Source organism: Ranitomeya imitator, chromosome 5 (assembly GCF_032444005.1).
Source record: "Ranitomeya imitator isolate aRanImi1 chromosome 5, aRanImi1.pri, whole genome shotgun sequence".
NCBI lineage: Eukaryota > Metazoa > Chordata > Amphibia > Anura > Dendrobatidae > Ranitomeya > Ranitomeya imitator.
Window position 1 is genome coordinate 71,228,034 of NC_091286.1, and position 21,601 is coordinate 71,249,634.

Here is a 21,601-nt window from a genome sequence, read left to right on the forward strand (position 1 = left end):
GGGAATAGCATGATCTTTAAAGAAGGTATCCACTACTTTGATATTGACGACAAACCCATTGGAGAGGTCACAAATATCAGATGGTGGTAGTCGGGTGGTCGTACCCTTGCCAGTTAGTCATTGTCTGCTCCAGGGGTGGGATGCAGCTGAATACCACAACTCCTAACTCTGTTTAGTGTCTGTTAGCAAGAATTGCAGGTCAACCCTTGTCTAACAATCTGATATTGATGACTTATCTTAAGGAGAGACAATCAATATCAAAATAGTGGATAACCTTTTAAGTAGCTTCAAAGACTTATATGATACACATCAAGGGTGGACACACCATTGGTACAACCGCTGCAGCCACATAGGGGTTCAAGAGCTAAAGAGGGCCACTTCTACCTCCAAAACAGGTGGAATTGGATATTATGATGAGCTCTTGGACTGCAATAGGTGCATATATTGTTCTTGCACAGGGGCCTCTTCTGTCTGTGTCTGCTACTGATATACTCTGTGTCCATAGAGAAACAAAAGGGTAATTTGTACCTGGGACATTAAGACCACTGTATCAGATTCCCATATGGTGCATAATTGGCCATTAAACAAGACCCTATCAATAAGTGATTGGTGGGTTGTGGATAAACTTGGATCCTGTATTTACTGAGGTTCCTGATATTAGTGCCAACTATACTGCTCAGATTGCGACTATGCTGAGGGATACTAAATTCAGATTGTGAACTATCGCTCCTGGATTATTAGATCTATGCCGGAGATGAATTTTTAGAATATAGGTCGGATTGCGCCTTCCTCTCACACCTGTCTCTGTGAGCTATCTAGCAGCGACTTCCCACAATAAACTATCAGTCTTAGTATCTCACATTATGTCTTTGTTTTTTCCTTACCTCCCAACTGGAGAAATAATAACTTGTTAATGTCAGTGTGGGAGTTTTAACCTTAGCTTATACGGTGGAGTTCACACATCTGGGCTGTGGTCAATTCTTCTTTGGAAAATGTGATCTTGCTCTTTTATGCGCATCACATTATATATCATTGCATTGTTATTACACTCTGACATCACATCTCTATTAACGGGGATCTTCACTGATGGACAATCTCTGTTTAAGAAACGCAATTCCTTGCACGCAGCTCATTTTATGGGATCCTGCACAGTGAACATTAAAAATCAGCTTTGTGTGTTTTTTTCAGCCATGTAGTTTTAAAGGAAAATTTGCCTTTTGTTTGCCAACTCTTCCAGCTCTTCTGAGATGTCTTTTTTTTTATAAATATTTGTCTATCTCAGTAAAAAACAAATCTTGACCATTATTTTTTAGGCCACTGTACCATTCATCTCCTACCCTACCGGAATTGTATGATTTAGTGCTTATTCACATGTCAGTATTGGGTCAGTATTTTGCATCAGTATTTATATGCCAAAACCAGGAGTAGAACAATCAGAGAAAACATATAATTAAAAGATTGACATCTGTTCTGTGTTTTGGAGACTATCAATTCATTGATCAAAAATGCTGATGAATAAAACCTAAAGGTACCTTCACACTGAACAACTTAACAACAATATCGTTAGCGATCCGTGAAGTTGCAGTGTCCTGGCTAGCGATATCGTTGTGTTTGACACACAGCAGCGATCTGGATCATGCTGTTACATCGTTGGTCGGAGCAGAAAGGCCAGATCTTTATTTTGTCGCTGGATCACCCGCTGACATCGCTGAATCGACGTGTGTGATGCCGATTCAGCGATGTCTTCACTGGTAACCAGGGTAAACATCTGGTTACTAAGCGCAGGGCCGCTCTTAGTAACCCGATGTTTACCCTGGTTACCAGTGTAAATGTAAAAAAAAACAAACACTACATACTTACATTCCGGTGTCTGTCGCGTCCCCCGGCGTCCTGCTTCCTGCACTGACTGTGAGCGCCGGCTGGCCGTAAAGCAGAGCGGTGATGTCACCACTCTGCTTTACGGCTGGCTCTCACACAGTGCAGGGAAGCAGAACGCCGGGGGACGCGACAGACACCGGAATGTAAGTATATAGTGTTTGTTTTTTTTTACATTTACACTGGTGACCAGGGTAAAAATCGGGTTACTAAGCGCGGCCCTGCGCTTAGTAACCCGATGTTTACCCTGGTTACCCGGGGACTTCGGCATCGTTGGTCGCTTGAGAGCTGTCTGTGTGACAGCTCTCCAGCGACCACACAATGACGAAACAGCGACGCTGCAGCGATCGGCATCGTTGTCTAGATCGCTGCAGCGTCGCTAAATGTGACGGTACCTTTAGGCTGGGACTACACGGCAACTTTGGCTGCCACAAGCGTCGTGCGGCCAGAGATCACTGTATTCCGCAGCTACATCATAGCATAATGCAAGGAAATAAGTCACACTGGGACTTCGAAGGTACTGTGACAGCAAAAAGCATGACACCAAAAGTCGTAACCAGTTGGATTTTAGGTGACATGTAGGGGTACTACGTTTCAGTGTAATAAGACAGTGGACAGGACATATTAATTAATGTACTATATTGATTACCTTCCTAAACAAAACAAGTGTGACTTGACTTGCTAATTACAGGCAATTAGGAACTTATTTGTAGTGACATATATAGGGATGTTTTAATACAGCATGTGTTTTTTTATTATTTTTGCATTTTTTTTTATAACTATGACTATTTTTCCGTCAATGTAACTGAGGACTCAGTTGTATTTTACAACAGCACCATTTTTGTGTACATCTAACTTTTTTTAAACTTTTTTCACTAGCAATTCCACTATTATCTCTCTTTCCACTTTTTTCACTGTTTACAGTGATGTAAAATTAACAAGTTAGCTGTTTTCTATGGGTGAGATGAGGGATGAGCGGATCTTTTGAAATTCAAAATAGCTGACTTCAGCAAATTTTCCTCCAAAAAAACACAATTCGAAGTGAATAAATTTCAATTCTGGAAAGCGTATAATTGATTGGAAATACATGTGGATGAAAGGAGAGAGGGAGAGAGAAAACCCTACTGGCCATAAGAGTTTCCACTCTACAATAGATAGAAAGGACCCTGCTCACCATAAGAACTTACACTCTACACTGGAGAGAGAGGCTTAGAGCAGAGACAGACTGCCGTATAACTCGCGCGATAATCACAACGCAGAGCACGGACTGGCCCGGCACCCCTCCTGACCTGAGCATACCAGTGTGATGTATCTCTTTGCAGATCTCAAGCTCAGATCAGGAGAGCAGACAGCCAGTACAACGACATTTAAGATGTGATCCTCGCTCAAGTTATACAGCATTCTGTCTCTGCCCTTACCTTGTTACTCTGGAGATAGAAAATGAATTTGCCACCCAAACTGTGCTCCACTGGGAATAGCTGATCTGTGTTGGTCTAGGTACTGCCCCCCGATGTAAAAGGTATGATAATCCGTTAGAAGTCATAACTGCAGGGCATTATGAGGAGGCCTGAGCTGCTGCGCAAAATGACTGTTGCCCACTATTTTTTTTGCCAACCACAAATCATATGTGTAGAATGTTCGAACCCTCTTAAGATTGATCCTCTCATCTTTAGTCATTATTAATACAGTGATATAATATTTTTATTCTTTTACAAAACTTTACTAACCTTTATAACTTTACTAAACTTTTTAACTTTTTTATAAAATTTCAAAGCATTATTAGCTGTCAGTATTACACTGCTAGGCAATCTATTAGGCCATACCTTAGGCCATATTAAATTATATTAAAGCTCTCTCTTTTGGACACCTTAAATTCCAAGGTCTCTATTGACCTAAGCTTACAAGGGGTTTAAAAGTTGTGGACAAGTCCTTTTTTTGGTCACTTATCACTGCCTTATCATACTCTAGGAGGCACAGCAGAAACCGGTAGGACAGCTAGACTACACGTAACCTGTCCACCCTAATGCCCAGGAGACAAAGTGACACATAGAACCTGGGTCATGATAGAGACCCTGTAAAAAGGCTCGAGTCACCTGTCATACGGGTTTGTGTCCCACTTCAATGAAGGACAGAGATAACTGAGAGGACCTTACTAAGAAGCCATAGGCAGTAAGGGACTATAATACCACCGCACTAAAGGTACCGTTACACTAAACGATTTACCAACGATCACGACCAGCGATACGACCTGGCCATGATCGTTGGTAAGTCGTTTGTGTGGTCGCTGGAGAGCTGTCACACGGACAGCTCTCCAGCGACCAACGATGCCGAAGTCCCCGGGTAACCAGGGCAAACATCGGGTTACTAAGCGCAGGGCCGCGCTTAGTAACCTGATGTTTACCCTGGTTACCATTGTAAATGTTAAAAAAAAAATAGTACATACTCACATTCCGGTGTCTGTCACGTCCCCCGCCGTCAGCTTCCCGCACTGACTGTGTCAGCCGTGACAGACACCGGAATGTGAGTATGCACTGTTTTTTTTTTTACTTTTACAATGGTAACCAGGGTAAATATCGGGTTACTAAGCACGGCCCTGCGCTTAGTAACCCGATTTTTACCCTGGTTACCAGTGAACACATCGCTGGATCATAGTAACATAGTAACATAGTTAGTAAGGCCGAAAAAAGACATTTGTCCATCCAGTTCAGCCTATATTCCATCATAATAAATACCCAGATCTACGTCCTTCTACAGAACCTAATAATTGTATGATACAATATTGTTCTGCTCCAGGAAGACATCCAGGCCTCTCTTGAACCCCTCGACTGAGTTCGCCATCACCACCTCCTCAGGCAAGCAATTCCAGATTCTCACTGCCCTAACAGTAAAGAATCCTCTTCTATGTTGGTGGAAAAACCTTCTCTCCTCCAGACGCAAAGAATGCCCCCTTGTGCCCGTCACCTTCCTTGGTATAAACAGATCCTCAGCGAGATATTTGTATTGTCCCCTTATATACTTATACATGGTTATTAGATCGCCCCTCAGTCGTCTTTTTTCTAGACTAAATAATCCTAATTTCGCTAATCTATCTGGGTATTGTAGTTCTCCCATCCCCTTTATTAATTTTGTTGCCCTCCTTTGTACTCTCTCTAGTTCCATTATATCCTTCCTGAGCACCGGTGCCCAAAACTGGACACAGTACTCCATGTGCGGTCTAACTAGGGATTTGTACAGAGGCAGTATAATGCTCTCATCATGTGTATCCAGACCTCTTTTAATGCACCCCATGATCCTGTTTGCCTTGGCAGCTGCTGCCTGGCACTGGCTGCTCCAGGTAAGTTTATCATTAACTAGGATCCCCAAGTCCTTCTCCCTGTCAGATTTACCCAGTGGTTTCCCGTTCAGTGTGTAATGGTGATATTGATTCCCTCTTCCCATGTGTATAACCTTACATTTATCATTGTTAAACCTCATCTGCCACCTTTCAGCCCAAGTTTCCAACTTATCCAGATCCATCTGTAGCAGAATACTATCTTCTCTTGTATTAACTGCTTTACATAGTTTCGTATCATCTGCAAATATCGATATTTTACTGTGTAAACCTTCTACCAGATCATTAATGAATATGTTGAAGAGAACAGGTCCCAATACTGACCCCTGCGGTACCCCACTGGTCACAGCGACCCAGTTAGAGACTATACCATTTATAACCACCCTCTGCTTTCTATCACTAAGCCAGTTACTAACCCATTTACACACATTTTCCCCCAGACCAAGCATTCTCATTTTGTGTACCAACCTCTTGTGCGGCACGGTATCAAACGCTTTGGAAAAATCGAGATATACCACGTCCAATGACTCACCGTGGTCCAGTCTATAGCTTACCTCTTCATAAAAACTGATTAGATTGGTTTGACAGGAGCGATTTCTCATAAACCCATGCTGATATGGAGTTAAACAGTTATTCTCATTGAGATAATCCAGAATAACATCCCTCAGAAACCCTTCAAATATTTTACCAACAATAGAGGTTAGACTTACTGGCCTATAATTTCCAGGTTCACTTTTAGAGCCCTTTTTGAATATTGGCACCACATTTGCTATGCGCCAATCCTGCGGAACAGACCCTGTCTCTATAGAGTCCCTAAAAATAAGAAATAATGGTTTATCTATTACATTACTTAGTTCTCTTAGTACTCGTGGGTGTAAGCCATCCGGACCCGGAGATTTATCTATTTTAATCTTATTTAGCCGGTTTCGCACCTCTTCTTGGGTTAGATTGGTGACCCTTAATATAGGGTTTTCATTGTTTCTTGGGATTTCACCTAGCATTTCATTTTCCACCGTGAATACCGTGGAGAAGAAGGTGTTTAATATGTTAGCTTTTTCCTCGTCATCTACAACCATTCTTTCCTCACTATTTTTTAACCCCTTCAAGACCCAGCCTATTTTGACCTTAAAGACCTTGCCGTTTTTTGCAATTCTGACCAGTGTCCCTTTATGAGGTAATAACTCAGGAACGCTTCAACGGATCCTAGCGGTTCTGAGATTGTTTTTTCGTGACATATTGGGCTTCATGTTAGTGGTAAATTTAGGTCAATAAATTCTGCATTTATTTGTGATAAACACGGAAATTTGGCGAAAATTTTGAAAATTTCGCAATTTTCACATTTTGAATTTTTGTTCTGTTAAACCAGAGAGATATGTGACACAAAATAGTTAATAAATAACATTTCCCACATGTTTACTTTACATCAGCACAATTTTGGAAACAAAATTTTTTTTTGTTAGGAAGTTATAAGGGTTAAAATTCGACCAGCGATTTGTCATTTTTACAACGAAATTTACAAAACCATTTTTTTTAGGGACCACCTCACATTTGAAGTCAGTTTGAGGGGTCTATATGGCTGAAAATACCCAAAAGTGACACCATTCTAAAAACTGCACCCCTCAAGGTACTCAAAACCACATTCAAGAAGTTTATTAACCCTTCAGGTGCTTCACAGCAGCAGAAGCAACATGGAAGGAAAAAATGAACATTTAACTTTTTAGTCACAAAAATTATCTTTTAGCAACAATTTTTTTATTTTCCCAATGGTAAAAGGAGAAACTGAACCACGAAAGTTGTTGTCCAATTTGTCCTGAGTACGCTGATACCTCATATGTGGGGGTAAACCACTGTTTTGGCGCACGGCAGGGCTTGGAAGGGAAGGAGCGCCATTTGACTTTTTGAATCAAAAATTGGCTCCACTCTTTAGCGGACACCATGTCACGTTTGGAGAGCCCCCGTGTGCCTAAAAATTGGAGCTCCCCCACAAGTGACCCCATTTTGGAAACTAGACGCCCCAAGGAACTTATCTAGATGCATAGTGAGCACTTTGAACCCCCAGGTGCTTCACAAATTGATCCGTAAAAATGAAAAAGTACTTTTTTTTCACAAAAAAATTCTTTTAGCCTCAATTTTTTCATTTTCACATGGGCAACAGGATAAAATGGATCCTAAAATGTGTTGGGCAATTTCTCCTGAGTACACCAATACCTCACATGTGGAGGTAAACCACTGTTTGGGCACATGGTAAGGCTCGGAAGGGAAGGAGCGCCATTTGACTTTTTGAATGAAAAATTATTTCCATCGTTAGCGGACACCATGTCGCGTTTGGATAGCTCCTGTGTGCCTAAACATTGGCGCTCCCCCACAAGTGACCCCATTTTGGAAACTAGACCCCCCAAGGAACTAATTTAGATGCCTAGTGAGCACTTTAAACCCTCAGGTGCTTCACAAATTGATCTGTAAAAATGAAAAAGTAATTTTTTTTCACAAAAAAATTCTTTTCGCCTCAATTTTTTAATTTTCACATGGGCAGTAGGATAAAATGGATCATAAAATTTGTTGGGCAATTTCTCCCGAGTACGCCGATACCTCATATGTGGGGGTAAACCACTGTTTGGGCACTCGGCAGGGCTCGGAAGAGAAGGCGCGCCATTTGACTTTTTGAATGGAAAATTAGCTCCAATTGTTAGCGGACACCATGTCGCGTTTGGAGAGCCCCTGTGTGCCTAAACATTGGAGCTCCCGCACAAGTGACCCCATTTTGGAAACTAGACCCCCCAAGGAACTTATCTAGATGCATATTGTGCACTTTAAACCCCCAGGTGCTTCACAGAAGTTTATAACGCAGAGCCATGAAAATAAAAAATAATTTTTCTTTCCTCAAAAATGATTTTTTAGCCTGGAATTTCCTATTTTGCCAAGGATAATAGGAGAAATTGGACCCCAAATATTGTTGTCCAGTTTGTCCTGAGTACGCTGATACCCCATATGTGGGGGTAAACCACTGTTTGGGCGCACGGCAGGGCTCGGAAGGGATGGCACGCCATTTGGCTTTTTAAATGGAAAATTAGCTCCAATCATTAGCGGACACCATGTCACGTTTGGAGAGCCCCTGTGTGCCTAAACATTGGAGATCCCCCAGAAATGACACCATTTTAGAAACTAGACCCCCAAAGGAACTAATCTAGATGTGTGGTGAGGACTTTGAACCCCCAAGTGCTTCACAGAAGTTTATAACGCAGAGCCATGAAAAAAAAAAAAAAAATTATTTTCTCAAAAATGATCTTTTAGCCTGCAATTTTTTATTTTCCCAAGGGTAACAGGAGAAATTTGACCCCAAAAGTTGTTGTCCAGTTTCTCCTGAGTACGCTGACACCCTATATGTGGGGGTAAATCACTGTTTGGGCACATGCCGGGGCTCGGAAGTGAAGTAGTGACGTTTTGAAATGCAGACTTTGATGGAATGCTCTGTGGGCGTCACGTTGCGTTTGCAGAGCCCCTGATGTGGCTTAACAGTAGAAACCCCCCACAAGTGACCCCATTTTGGAAACTAGACCCCCAAAGGAACTTATCTAGATGTGTGGTGAGCACTTTGAACCCCCAAGTGCTTCATAGAAGTTTATAATGCAGAGCCGTGAAAATAATAAATACGTTTTCTTTCCTCAAAAATAATTATTTAGCCCAGAATTTTTTAATTTTCCCAAGGGTAACAGGAGAAATTTGACCCCAATATTTGTTGTCCAGTTTCTCCTGAGTACGGTGATACCCCATATGTGGGGGTAAACTACTGTTTGGGCACATGCCGGGGCTTGGAATTGAAGTAGTGACGTTTTGAAATGCAGACTTTGATGGAATGCTCTGCGGGCGTCACGTTGCGTTTGCAGAGCCCCTGATGTGCCTAAACAGTAGAAACCCCCCACAAGTGACCCCATTTTGGAAACTAGACCCTGAAAGGAACTTATCTAGATGTGTGGTGAGCACTTTGAACCCCCAAGTGCTTCATAGAAGTTTATAATGCAGAGCCGTGAAAATAATAAATACGTTTTCTTTCCTCAAAAATAATTATTTAGCCCAGAATTTTTTATTTTCCCAAGGGTTACAGGAGAAATTGGACCCCAAAAGTTGTTGTCCAGTTTCTCATGAGTACGCTGATACCCCATATGTGGGGGTAAACCACTGTTTGGGCACACGTCGGGGCTCAGAAGGGAAGTAGTGACTTTTGAAATGCAGACTTTGATGGAATGGTCTGCGGGTGTCACGTTGCGTTTGCAGAGCCCCTGGTGTGCCTAAACAGTAGAAACCCCCCACAAGTGACCCCATTTTAGAAACTAGACCCCCCAAGGAACTTATCTAGATATGTTGTGAGCACTTTGAACCCCCAAGTGCTTCACAGACGTTTACAACGCAGAGCCGTGAAAATAAAAAATCATTTTTCTTTCCTCAAAAATTATGTTTTAGCAAGCATTTTTTTAGATTCACAAGGGTAACAGGAGAAATTGGACCCCAGTAATTGTTGCGCAGTTTGTCCTGAGTATGCTGGTACCCCATATGTGGGGGTAAACCACTGTTTGGGCACACGTCAGGGCTCGGAAGTGAGGGAGCACCATTTGACTTTTTGAATACGAGATTGGCTGGAATCAATGGTGGTGCCATGTTGCGTTTGGAGACCCCTGATGTGCCTAAACAGTGGTAACCCCTCAATTCTAACTCCAACACTAACCCCAACACACCCCTAACCCTAATCCCAACTGTAGCCATAATCCTAATCACAACCCTAACCCCAACACACCCCTAACCACAACACTAACCCCAACACACCCCTAACCCTAACCACAACCCTAATTCCAACCCTAACCCTAAGGCTATGTGCCCACGTTGCGGATTCGTGTGAGATATTTCCGCACCATTTTTGAAAAATCTGCGGGTAAAAGGCACTGTGTTTTACCTGCGGATTTTCCGCGGATTTCCAGTGTTTTTTGTGCGGATTTCACCTGCGGATTCCTATTGAGGAACAGGTGTAAAACGCTGCCGAATCCGCACAAAGAATTGACATGCTGCGGAAAATACAACGCAGCGTTCCCGCGCGGTATTTTCCGCACCACGGGCACAGCGGATTTGGTTTTTCATATGTTTACATGGTACTGTAAACCTGATGGAACACTGCTGCGAATCCGCAGCCAAATCCGCACCGTGTGCACATAGCCTAATTCTAAAGGTATGTGCACACGCTGCGGAAAACGCTGCGGATCCGCAGCAGTTTCCCATGAGTGTACAGTTCAATGTAAACCTATGGGAAACAAAAATTGCTGTACACATGCTGCGGAAAAACTGCACGGAAACGCAGCGGTTTACATTCCGCAGCATGTCACTTCTTTGTGCGGATTCCGCAGCGGTTTTACAACTGCTCCAATAGAAAATCACAATTGTAAAACCGCAGTGAAATGCGCAGAAAAAAACGCGGTAAATCCGCCATAAATCCGCAGCGGTTTAGCACTGCGGATTTATCAAATCCGCAGCGGAAAAATCCGCAGAGGACCAGAATACGTGTGCACATTCCTAACCCTAACCCTAGCCCTAACCCTAGCCCTAACCCTAACCCTAACCCTACCCCTAACCCTACCCCTAACCCTAACCCTACCCCTAGCCCTACCCCTAACCCTACCCCTAACCCTACCCCTAACCCTAACCCTACCCCTAACCCTAACCCTATTCTAACATTAGTGGAAAAAAAAAATTTCTTTATTTTTTTATTGTCCCTACCTATGGGGGTGACAAAGGGGGGGGGGGGGGGTCATTTATTATTTTTTTTATTTTGATCACTGAGATAGATTATATCTCAGTGATCAAAATGCACTTTGGAACGAATCTGCCGGCCGGCAGATTCGGCGGGCGCACTGCGCATGCGCCCGCCATTTTGGAAGATGGCGGCGCCCGGGAGAAGACGGACGGGACCACGGCTGGATCGGTAAGTATGATAGGGTGGGGGGGGACCACGGGGGGGGATCGGAGCACGGGGGGGGGAATCGGAGCGCGGGAGGGGTGGAACGGAGCGCGGGGGGCGTGGAACGGAGCACGGGGGGGCTGGAACGGAGCACGGGGGGGTGGAACGGAGCACGGGGGGGGTGGATCGGAGTGCAGGGGGGGTGATTGGAGCACGGGGGGGTGATTGGAGCACGGGGGGAGCGGACACGAGCACGGGGGGGAGCGGAGCACAGGGCGGAGGGGAGCCGGAGCAGTGTACCGGCCAGATCGGGGGGGTGGGGGGGCGATCGGAGGGGTGGGGTGGGGGCACACTAGTATTTCCAGCCATGGCCGATGATATTTCAGCATCGGCCATGGCTGGATTGTAATATTTCACCCGTTATAATGGGTGAAATATTACAAATCGCTCTGATTGGCAGTTTCACTTTCAACAGCCAATCAGAGCGATCGTAGCCACGAGGGGGTGAAGCCACCCCCCCTGGGCTAAACTACCACTCCCCCTGTCCCTGCAGATCGGGTGAAATGGGAGTTAACCCTTTCACCCGATCTGCAGGGACGCGATCTTTCCATGACGCCGCATAGGCGTCATGGGTCGGATTGGCACCGACTTTCATGACGCCTACGTGGCGTCAAAGGTCGGGAAGGGGTTAAGGGGCCTACATTTTCAGTTTTTATTCTTTTACTATTGATATAGTTGAAGAACAGTTTGGGATTAGTTTTACTCTCCTTAGCAATGTGCTTCTCTGTTTCCTTTTTGGCAGCTTTAATTAGTTTTTTAGATAAAGTATTTTTCTCCCTATAGTTTTTTAGAGCTTCAATGGTGCCATCCTGCTTTAGTAGTGCAAATGCTTTCTTTTTACTGTTAATTGCCTGTCTTACTTCTTTGTTTAGCCACATTGGGTTTTTCCTATTTCTAGTCCTTTTATTCCCACAAGGTATAAACCGCTTACACTGCCTATTTAGGATGTTCTTAAACATTTCCCATTTATTATCTGTATTCTCATTTCTGAGGATATTGTCCCAGTCTACCAGATTAAGGGCATCTCTAAGCTGTTAAAACTTTGCCTTCCTAAAGTTCAATGTTTTTGTAACTCCCTGACAAGTCCCCCTAGTGAAAGACAGGTGAAACTGCACAATATTGTGGTCGCTATTTCCTAAATGCCCAACCACCTGCAGATTTGTTATTCTGTCAGGTCTATTAGATAGTATTAGGTCTAAAAGTGCTGCTCCTCTGGTTGGATTCTGCACCAATTGTGAAAGATAATTTTTCTTGGTTATTAGCAGAAACCTGTTGCCTTTATGGGTTTCACAGGTTTCTGTTTCCCAGTTAATATCCGGGTAGTTAAAGTCCCCCATAACCAGGACCTCATTATGGGTTGCAGCTTCATCTATCTGCTTTAGAAGTAGACTTTCCATGCTTTCTGTTATATTTGGGGGTTTGTAACAGACCCCAATGAGAATTTTGTTACCATTTTTCCCTCCATGAATTTCAACCCATATGGACTCGACATCCTCATTCCCTTCGCTAATATCCTCCCTTAAAGTGGACTTTAGACAAGACTTTACATAGAGACAAACCCCTCCTCCTCTCCGATTTTTACGATCCTTTCTAAACAGACTGTAACCCTGTAAGTTAACTGCCCAGTCATAGCTTTCATCTAACCATGTCTCGGTTATTCCCACTATGTCAAAGTTACCTGTAGATATTTCTGCTTCTAGTTCTTCCATCTTGTTTGTCAGGCTTCTGGCGTTTGCGAGCATGCAGTTTAGAGGATTTTGTTTTGTTCCAATCTCCTCACTGTGGATTGTTTTAGAAATGTTCTTACCTCCCTTCTGAGTATGTTTTCCTGGGTCGTCTTTGTTCGAGTCTAATGTTTTTCTTCCCGTCCCCTCTTCTTCTAGTTTAACGCCCTCCTGATGAGTGTAGCGAGTCTTCTGGCGAATGTGTGTTTCCCAGGTTTGTTGAGGTGTAGTCCGTCTCTGGCGAGGAGTCCATCATACCAGTAATTCACACCGTGGTCCAGGAATCCAAATCCTTGTTGTCTGCACCATCGTCTTAGCCAGTTGTTTGCATCAGGGATCCTGTTCCATCTCCTGGTGCCATGCCCGTCTACTGGAAGGATAGAAGAAAAAACTACCTGTGCATCCAGTTCCTTTACTTTCTTCCCCAACTCTTCAAAGTCCTTGCAGATTGTCGGTAGGTCCTTCCTTGCCGTGTCATTGGTGCCAACATGTATCAGAAGAAATGGGTGGACGTCCTTGGAGCTGAAGAGCTTTGGTATCCTATCGGTCACATCCTTGATCATCGCACCTGGAAGGCAGCATACTTCTCTTGCAGTTATGTCCGGTCTGCAGATGGCTGCTTCGGTGCCTCTCAGTAGTGAGTCTCCCACCACCACCACTCTTCGTTGCTTCTTGGCTGTACTTTTTGCTGTCACTTGTTGCTGTGTGCCCTTTTCTTTTTTGCTTGCTGGTATTGCTTCATTCTTAGGTGTGCCATCTTCATCCTCTACAAAGATTTGATATCGGTCACACACGCCGATCCAGCGATGACAGCGGGTGATCAGCGACCAAAAAAAGGTCCTGATCATTCCCAGCGACCAACGATCTCCCAGCAGGGGCCTGATCATTGGTCGCTGTCACACATAACAATTTCATTAACGATATCGATGCTACGTCAAAAAAAGCAACGATATCGTTAAAGAAATCGTTATGTGTGACGGTACCTTAAGAGGAAGGCTTTTAACTCCACCTGGTAAAGCTGGACTCTGAACTCGCTTCCAAGCCGTTCGGACCATGCCTGTACCCATAATCTGGTGCCCTGGACTGTGGCTGCCTGCTACCACCAGTAAAACAGGTAAAAAGACTGCACAGCTGCGTTCTTCGTTCTTTATTGCACCACTCACCATCTTCCATCTATTCACCGGGAGCCCTGGGGGCCTATTTCACCTGTGGGAAGTTATACCATCTGGCTGCCATAACATAACCCCTTTAAGCAGCGTTGGTCATCCCTGACCGAATACCACAGGTGGCATCACAAACATTTATTATTTTACAAATCCCTTTAAAGACTATCCCTTTAACATGGGCACCCAGGGCCATGGACCGGGTTGCCGCCACCGTGACACATCCCTTTAAGTACCAGACCCGGTACCAAGTACCCCACAGCCCTGGTGGGCATTCCAGATACCCAAGGCTTGAACACAGGGCCTGACAGCACATCTATATATATAATTGTCTAAGAGGTACTTCCGTCTTTCTGTCGGCAACTTCTGTAACGAAAATCCCGCGTCGCTGATTGGTCTTGCCAGCTGCCTGTCATGGCTGCTGTGACCAATCAGCGACGGGCACAGTCCGATTAGTCCCTCCCCTACTCTCCTGCAGTCAGTGCCCAGCGCCCGCTCTGTAATCCCCTCCAGTCACCGCTCACACAGAGTTAATGCCAGCGGTAACGGGCCACGGGTACCGCACTCCGTTACCGCTGCTATTAACTCTGTGTGTTCCCAACTTTTTTACTATTGATACTGCCTATGCAGCATCAATAGTAAAAAGATGTAACGTAAAAATAATAAAAAACAAAAAACCTGCTATTCTCACCTTACGTCGTCCGACGATGCGCTCGCGCCGGCCGTCATCTTCCGTTCCCAGAGATGCATTGCGAAATTACCCAGAAGACTTAGTGGTCTCAGGAGACCACTAAGTCATCTGGGTAATTTCTCAATGCATCTTGGGAATGGAAGATGGCGGCAGCCGTGCGCGCATCGCCAGAGTTTCGCTGGATCCCAGGGGGTGAGTATATAACTATTTTTTATTTTAATTATTTTTTTAACAGGGATATGGTGCCCACACTGCTAAATACTGCGTGGGCATTGTTATATACTGCGTGGCTGCTATATACTGCATGGGCAGTGTTATATACTCCGTGGGCTGTGTGATATACTCCATGGGCTGTGCTACATCCTACGTGCCCTGTGCTATATGTTACGTGGGCTGTGTTATATACTGCGTCGCCTGTGTTATATACTGCGTGGCTGCTATATACTGCGTGGGCTGTGTTATATAGTACGTGGGCTGTGTGATATACTGCGTGGGCTGTGCTATATACTTTGTGCCCTGTGTTATATACTGCGTCGCCTGTGTTATATACTGCGTGTCTGCTATATGCTGCGTGGGTTGTGTTATATAGTATGTGGGCTGTGTTATATACTGTTTGGGCTGTGTTATATACTGCGTGGCCACTGTTATATACTGCGTGGCTTATATTAACGCATCGGGTATTCTACAATATGTATGTATATAGCAGCCACATAGTATATAGCACAGACCACGTACTATTTGCTATATACTACATGGCTGCTATATACATGCATACATACATATTCTAGAATACCCGATGCGTTAGAATCGGGCCACCATCTAGTAGCACTATAACCTTCTTTTATAGCATCACTTTTGAAGATGTCCCTTAAACGTTAGCTATACACCAACTATGCTGCGTAATGGGTTAAACGGGTTGTTAGAATGTAAAATATTTCATATGGATTACATGGTAATAGCTTTTAGCTATTTCACACATATTTAAAGAAACGTGATATGGAAACTTATTACACCTTAGGTAGTATTAATATTTATACCATTTCAGAAAAATGCCTGTGATTGACATCTTGCAGACTCAGTTATTACATGTACATATTTGTATCTGTTAATGTACTGAGTCACCGGGGCTCTAAAAGGCAAACTAACCCAATGACCTTGTGGATGGGATTGAGGGTAAAGTGTCGGTCTTTGCTGACTACACCAAACTATGTAGGATGCTAAAATCTGACCATGACATTACAATATTGCAAAACGATCTGGACAAGATGACTGAATGGGCAAACACATGGCAAATGATGTTTAATGTAGATAAATGTAGAGTAATGCACTTAGGATGGAGTAATCCTATAGCTGCATATACAATAAATAAGACCATACTTGGGACTACAGAATAGGAGAAAGACTTGGGTATTCTGGATACAAGTAAGCTGAGCAGCAGTGCTCAATGTCAAGCAGCAGCCGCAAAAGCAAACAAGATCTTAGGATGTATAAAAAGAGAGAGAAAATCATGCGATCCCTCTTATCACTAGAGTAGCAGAGGGGGGGGCAGAGGGTGTGAGCGCCCTGGACCCAGAACTCAAAGGGAGCTGCATGCGCAGATACAGTTGCATTCTGCAGCAGAGCAGGGAGAAGAATCGGTCTCCCTGCTCTGCTGCCCAGCCGCTATGGGGCCCCTGAGCAGGTGGGGGGGCCCGGTGCCAACAGTGGGCCCCCCGCCCGTCACCACAAGGTCAGCTGTATCTGCAATTAGCCAATACAGCTGACCACATTGATGAGGGGAGGAGCGCGCAGTGCTCCTTCTCCCATCACCCCCTGTCAGCGTCTGACGTCACCGACGCCGACACTGACAGTGGGCGCGGTGACGTCACGACCCGGCGCCCGCTGTCAGGAGATGAGTGGGAGCTCAGATCACTGCTGGAACATGGAGGAAGGGAGGTGAGTATTTATTTATTGCTTTTTATGGGGGCTGCCTTATACTACAGGGTCTGCCTATGGGGGTACTGTCTTATACAACAGGGTCTGCCCATGGGGTAGTCTTATACTTACAGGGTCTGCCTATGGGGTACTGTCTTATACTACAGGATCTGCCTATGGGGGTGCTGCTTTATACTACACGATCTGATTATGAGGGTGCTGCCTTCTTCTACAGTTTCTGTCTATGGGGGTGCTGCCTTATACTACAGGATCTGCCTATAGGGTGCTGTCTTATACTACAGGTTCTGCCTATGGGGGTGCTGCCTTGTACAACAGGATCTGCCTATGGGGGTGCTGCCTTATACTACAGGGTCTGCCTATGAGGTGCTGCCTTATACTACAGGGTCTGCCTATGGGGTGCTGCCTTATACTACAGAGTCTGCCTATGGGGTGCTGCCTTTTACTACAGGGTTTGACTATGGGGTTCTGCCTTTTACTGCAGGGTCTGCCTATGGGGTGCTGCCTTTTACTACAGAGTCTGCCTATGGGGTCCTGCCTTGTAATACATGGTCTGCCTATGGGGTGCTGTATTATACTACAGGGTCTTCCTATGGGGTGCTGCCTTACACTAGAATCTGCCTATGGGGTGCTGTCTTATACTACAGGGTCTGCCTGTACTTATTTTGTTTTTTTATTCAAGATAACGTCTTGAAAACATTACTTCTCCTCACAATTCCATCCATTAGATGATCTGCACTTCCACTGTTCAAAACATTTTTTATATTCTTCTGAACTAATGCTGGTAAGGGCCTCCAGCTATTTTTTTGTAATTTCTTCTACATCCAGAATACATAGTGGATGCTTTCCTGAAACGAAAAGTACTTGCAAGCAGCATAATACAAAGAATAGCAGGTTTACCCAGAATCCTTTGCAGTAGGCGGAGCTATGCAAATCTTCTCTTTCCACCCCAGTCTAATCCACAGCGCTTGGAACTGCCAAGCGTGCAATGCTGCGGATTAGTTTCTAAATTTACAAGCGCTGTGGATTAGACTGGGGTGGAAAGAGATGATTTGCATAGCTCCGCCTACTGCAAAGGATTCTGGGTAAACCTGCTATTCTTTGTATTATGCTGCTTGCAAGTACTTTCCGTTTCAGGAAAGCATCCACTATGTATTTCCTTTAAGTAGAGGGCTTTTCGGTGTCTTTCGTCCCGCTTCATTTAGCCCAACTTGGGTCTCTCCCTAAGGTGGCTAGCATATATGTATCTACATCCAGAAAACGCTTTCCCTTTAGCTTTTTTTCTTCATTCTTGGGAATAATAAGATGTCACAGGGGGCTGGGAAAACAAGGGGATGAGAAATCATTGTCATGCCATTTTTTGACAAAAGCTGGTTGATTTTGAATGCTGTGTGGGCAGGCGCGTTGTCATGATGAAGCAACCAACCTCTCGTTTGCCACAATTCAGCACTTGCAGATAGTAATGTTGGTTCACTTGGGTGCCCTGAGGAACAAATCCAACGTGAACAACTCCTTTGATGTATAAAAAACAAACCATCATGAACTTCAAATTTAATTTGACTTGCCGTGCTTTTTTGGTCTGGGCAATGAAGCTGTCTTCCACTGACTGGACTGCTGTTTTATTTCAAGATCATAGGTATAACACCAAGATTCACCCCCTGTAATGACTTTTGACAAAATATCAGGGTCAGTTTGTACCTGTTCTTTCAATTCCTGACACACTCTCAGATTTTATTTTCTCTGTTATGTGGAAAGCAGTCGTGGAACAAACTTTGCCACAACTTGTCTCATGTTCAAATCTTCAGTTTGGATTCTTTGGCATGAGCTCCAGGAAACTCCCGTTGTTTCCTTCAATTTGTCGATTGTTTTGTGATGATCAAACGTGATGGCATAGAGCACTTTTTGAACATTTTCATCTGTTCTGCACATTTTGGTGGCGACCTTAACAGGGTTAATCTGGCCACTTCTGAAGCGGGCAAATAACTAGTAAATTCTTGCCTGGCCTGGAGCTTCCTTCCCTTCTTTATGCCTCTGTTTTCTTTAACAGGAATCAGAATTTGATGTTGGCATGTTGCTCCTTAAAGATTGCCATCACAAAATTGCTGAGAGCTTTGGGAGGGACTTAAGAAAACAATCACTCTGCATGGATGGTTTCTCTTAAATGCTACTTGGTCAACTAAGCAGGGAGAGTGTTTAGTAAACATACCTAGCGAGAGAGGGCAGTACTGACAACCCACTTGCCTACAAAAAATAATTCTCTTTTTATTGGGGTACCCCGTCGTAGGTCAGAATCTTTGATTCAATAAAGACATCAAGTGCAACATAAACCTATTACTATGCCAATGATGCACTGATAAATCCTGAAAACATCCTATATGAAATTGTCAGGTAATGGTTAAGATATAGTTGAGATTCTAAAAAAGTTAATTATGAAGTCATGTGCAAAATCATTATCCTTATGCCCCCTCTATTTACATAGGACAAGTGAATAATCTTTAGCATTTATCACAAACAGTGCCTTTGACGCACTTCCTTACACCCCAAAATTAATATAGTTCCTATTTCAAAATCCTAAACTAATAAATACCCCAAACAAGCCCCCCAAAGATATACCCAACTTATAAAAAATAAAAACTTTAGAATAGACTCCCTAAGCACATAAAGACCCCAGGCCTAGTAAATAGAGACGCAAGCCTGAATCCCCAAGGACCAGAGCACCTAAACAGATAGAAACGTAGTCCAAACCAATTAAACAAAAAGATGCATCAAAACATCCCCCCTATAGAAATACAGCACCCATACCAGATCCTAGAATAAATATAGACCACAGACACACTTAAAAATATAGACCCATCAACCAATGGCGTAGCTAAAATCCGATGGGCTCCCACCTCCATGTTGCTCAAATGGATGGGCCTTTGTAGAGTTCTAGATCCAATAATGGCATACATATTCATCTTCCATGCAATAATGTCCCCTGTCCTGGCCACTTCTTGTAATAATGCCCTCCTTTCTCGCAACTTTCTGTAATAATGTTCCTCATTTCGGTAATAGCGTCCCCCATCCTAATCTCTATCTGGCAATAATGTCTCTCTGGGCTTCTTCCTGGTATAATGTCCCCCATCCTTTTATAATGTCCCCTTTTCTGGACCTCTTCCTGTTATAATGTCTCCCATCCTTTGCCCCTTACTGATATTATATACCTTGTCCTGGGATACTTACTGTATTTATGTTCCCCATTCTGGCCCCTTCCTGTAACAATGTGCCACATCTTGGTAAAATGTCCCCAATCATTGGCCCCTTATTGGTATAGTCTACTATCCTGGGCCCCTTCCTGGTATGATGTCACTTCTGCCGCTCTTTTCCAACACACAAAAAACAATAAACGATTCTTCTTATCTTCCTTTCCTCCCATAACGTGCGGTGTCCTCTTCTATAGCCTGCAGCTGACTTTGACGTGCCTCCTATGCCTCCATCATTGTCATGCTTGAAATGGGCATGCCGACGTCAACTGCTGGCCTCTGATTGACAGTCGGCATGTATTACAGTGCAGGGAACCGGCGAGTCTCTGCACAACCATATGCATCAGCTGTTTGTGCATCCTCAGACTGACCCGGTCATGGTAGCACCCTCTGCGACTGCAATCGTTACGCTCCTGCGACCAACCCACTCCTTCTAAAAAATAGACAGACCTTACATCAGACCCTCTTAACAAATACAGAACCCAGTCCAGACCACCTACATAAAAAACAGACATTAGAACTGGCCCCCAAAACAAGTACAGAACCGATAACAGATCCAGACTAAATATAGACTCCCACACTTAAATAGACCCTATGCCACACCCTCTAAATAAATATAGAACCCAGAATTGTTACCCCTAAACAAATGCAGACCTCAGTTTAGAGCACCTAAAAAAAATTCAAACTCAAAACAGAACCCAGACAAGATGTTGGTCCCCAGATCAGACCCTCTCCTCTAAATAACTATAGACTCCATTCCAGACCCTCCAAATAAATACTGACCTCAGACTAAACCTTCCAAACTAATACATACCCTATTCAAGACAAACCAAACTATTAAAGACCTCAGACCAGACCCATAAATAAATACAAACCCACTTAGGTAATACAAACTCACTGGTCAGATCCCTAAAGTAACACAGATTTTAGACCAGCTCTACAGATTTTCTTCTTTCCATGTACAATTGGTTATCCTCATTCATTTTTGATCCCTGCTGCACACACTGTCCTGGTGCAGCCCTCATTTTCATGGCATTATTTGTTATAGCAGCCATGACGGAACAGAACTACAGGAAGGAGCATAGAGGGATTGTTGTCTCCCTTTTTTCCAAGAGTTGAGGCATTGGTTAAAGTGTCAATTTATGGTATCAAAATTTTATAATTATTATTTTTTTTAATTTCTGACAATATTCTTTAACTCTGATCTACAAGTCTACACAGATGATTCATTGAGCCTTAACTGGGGCCGGTAAGATTTGTGATTACATCACTAGAGGTCACTGCGTGCACAAATGAGCTATGTCTAGGCTTGTATTCTTCACACAGGCAGACCAAGCAAAGCTTTTGAGTCTAAAACACAGATAACTTTCAGCTACTTTTTTGAGTTAATTTTACTACAACTACCACTGTTTTGATAGTTTTTACCCTTATGATGCTTTGAAGACATAGTTGTTCCAGAAATGTCTGTAAGTTGTAACTCTCCTGAAAAAAGATTGACTTCCCAGACTACTAGAAGGTCAAGCAAGTTTCTGGTAAAACCAAGATGTTTGAATGGCAGGATGGATCAGCAATGGTGTCACACTTTTACTCCACTTTAAAGAATTAATAATAAAACATTCAAAATTGTCAAGAAATTGGAGTT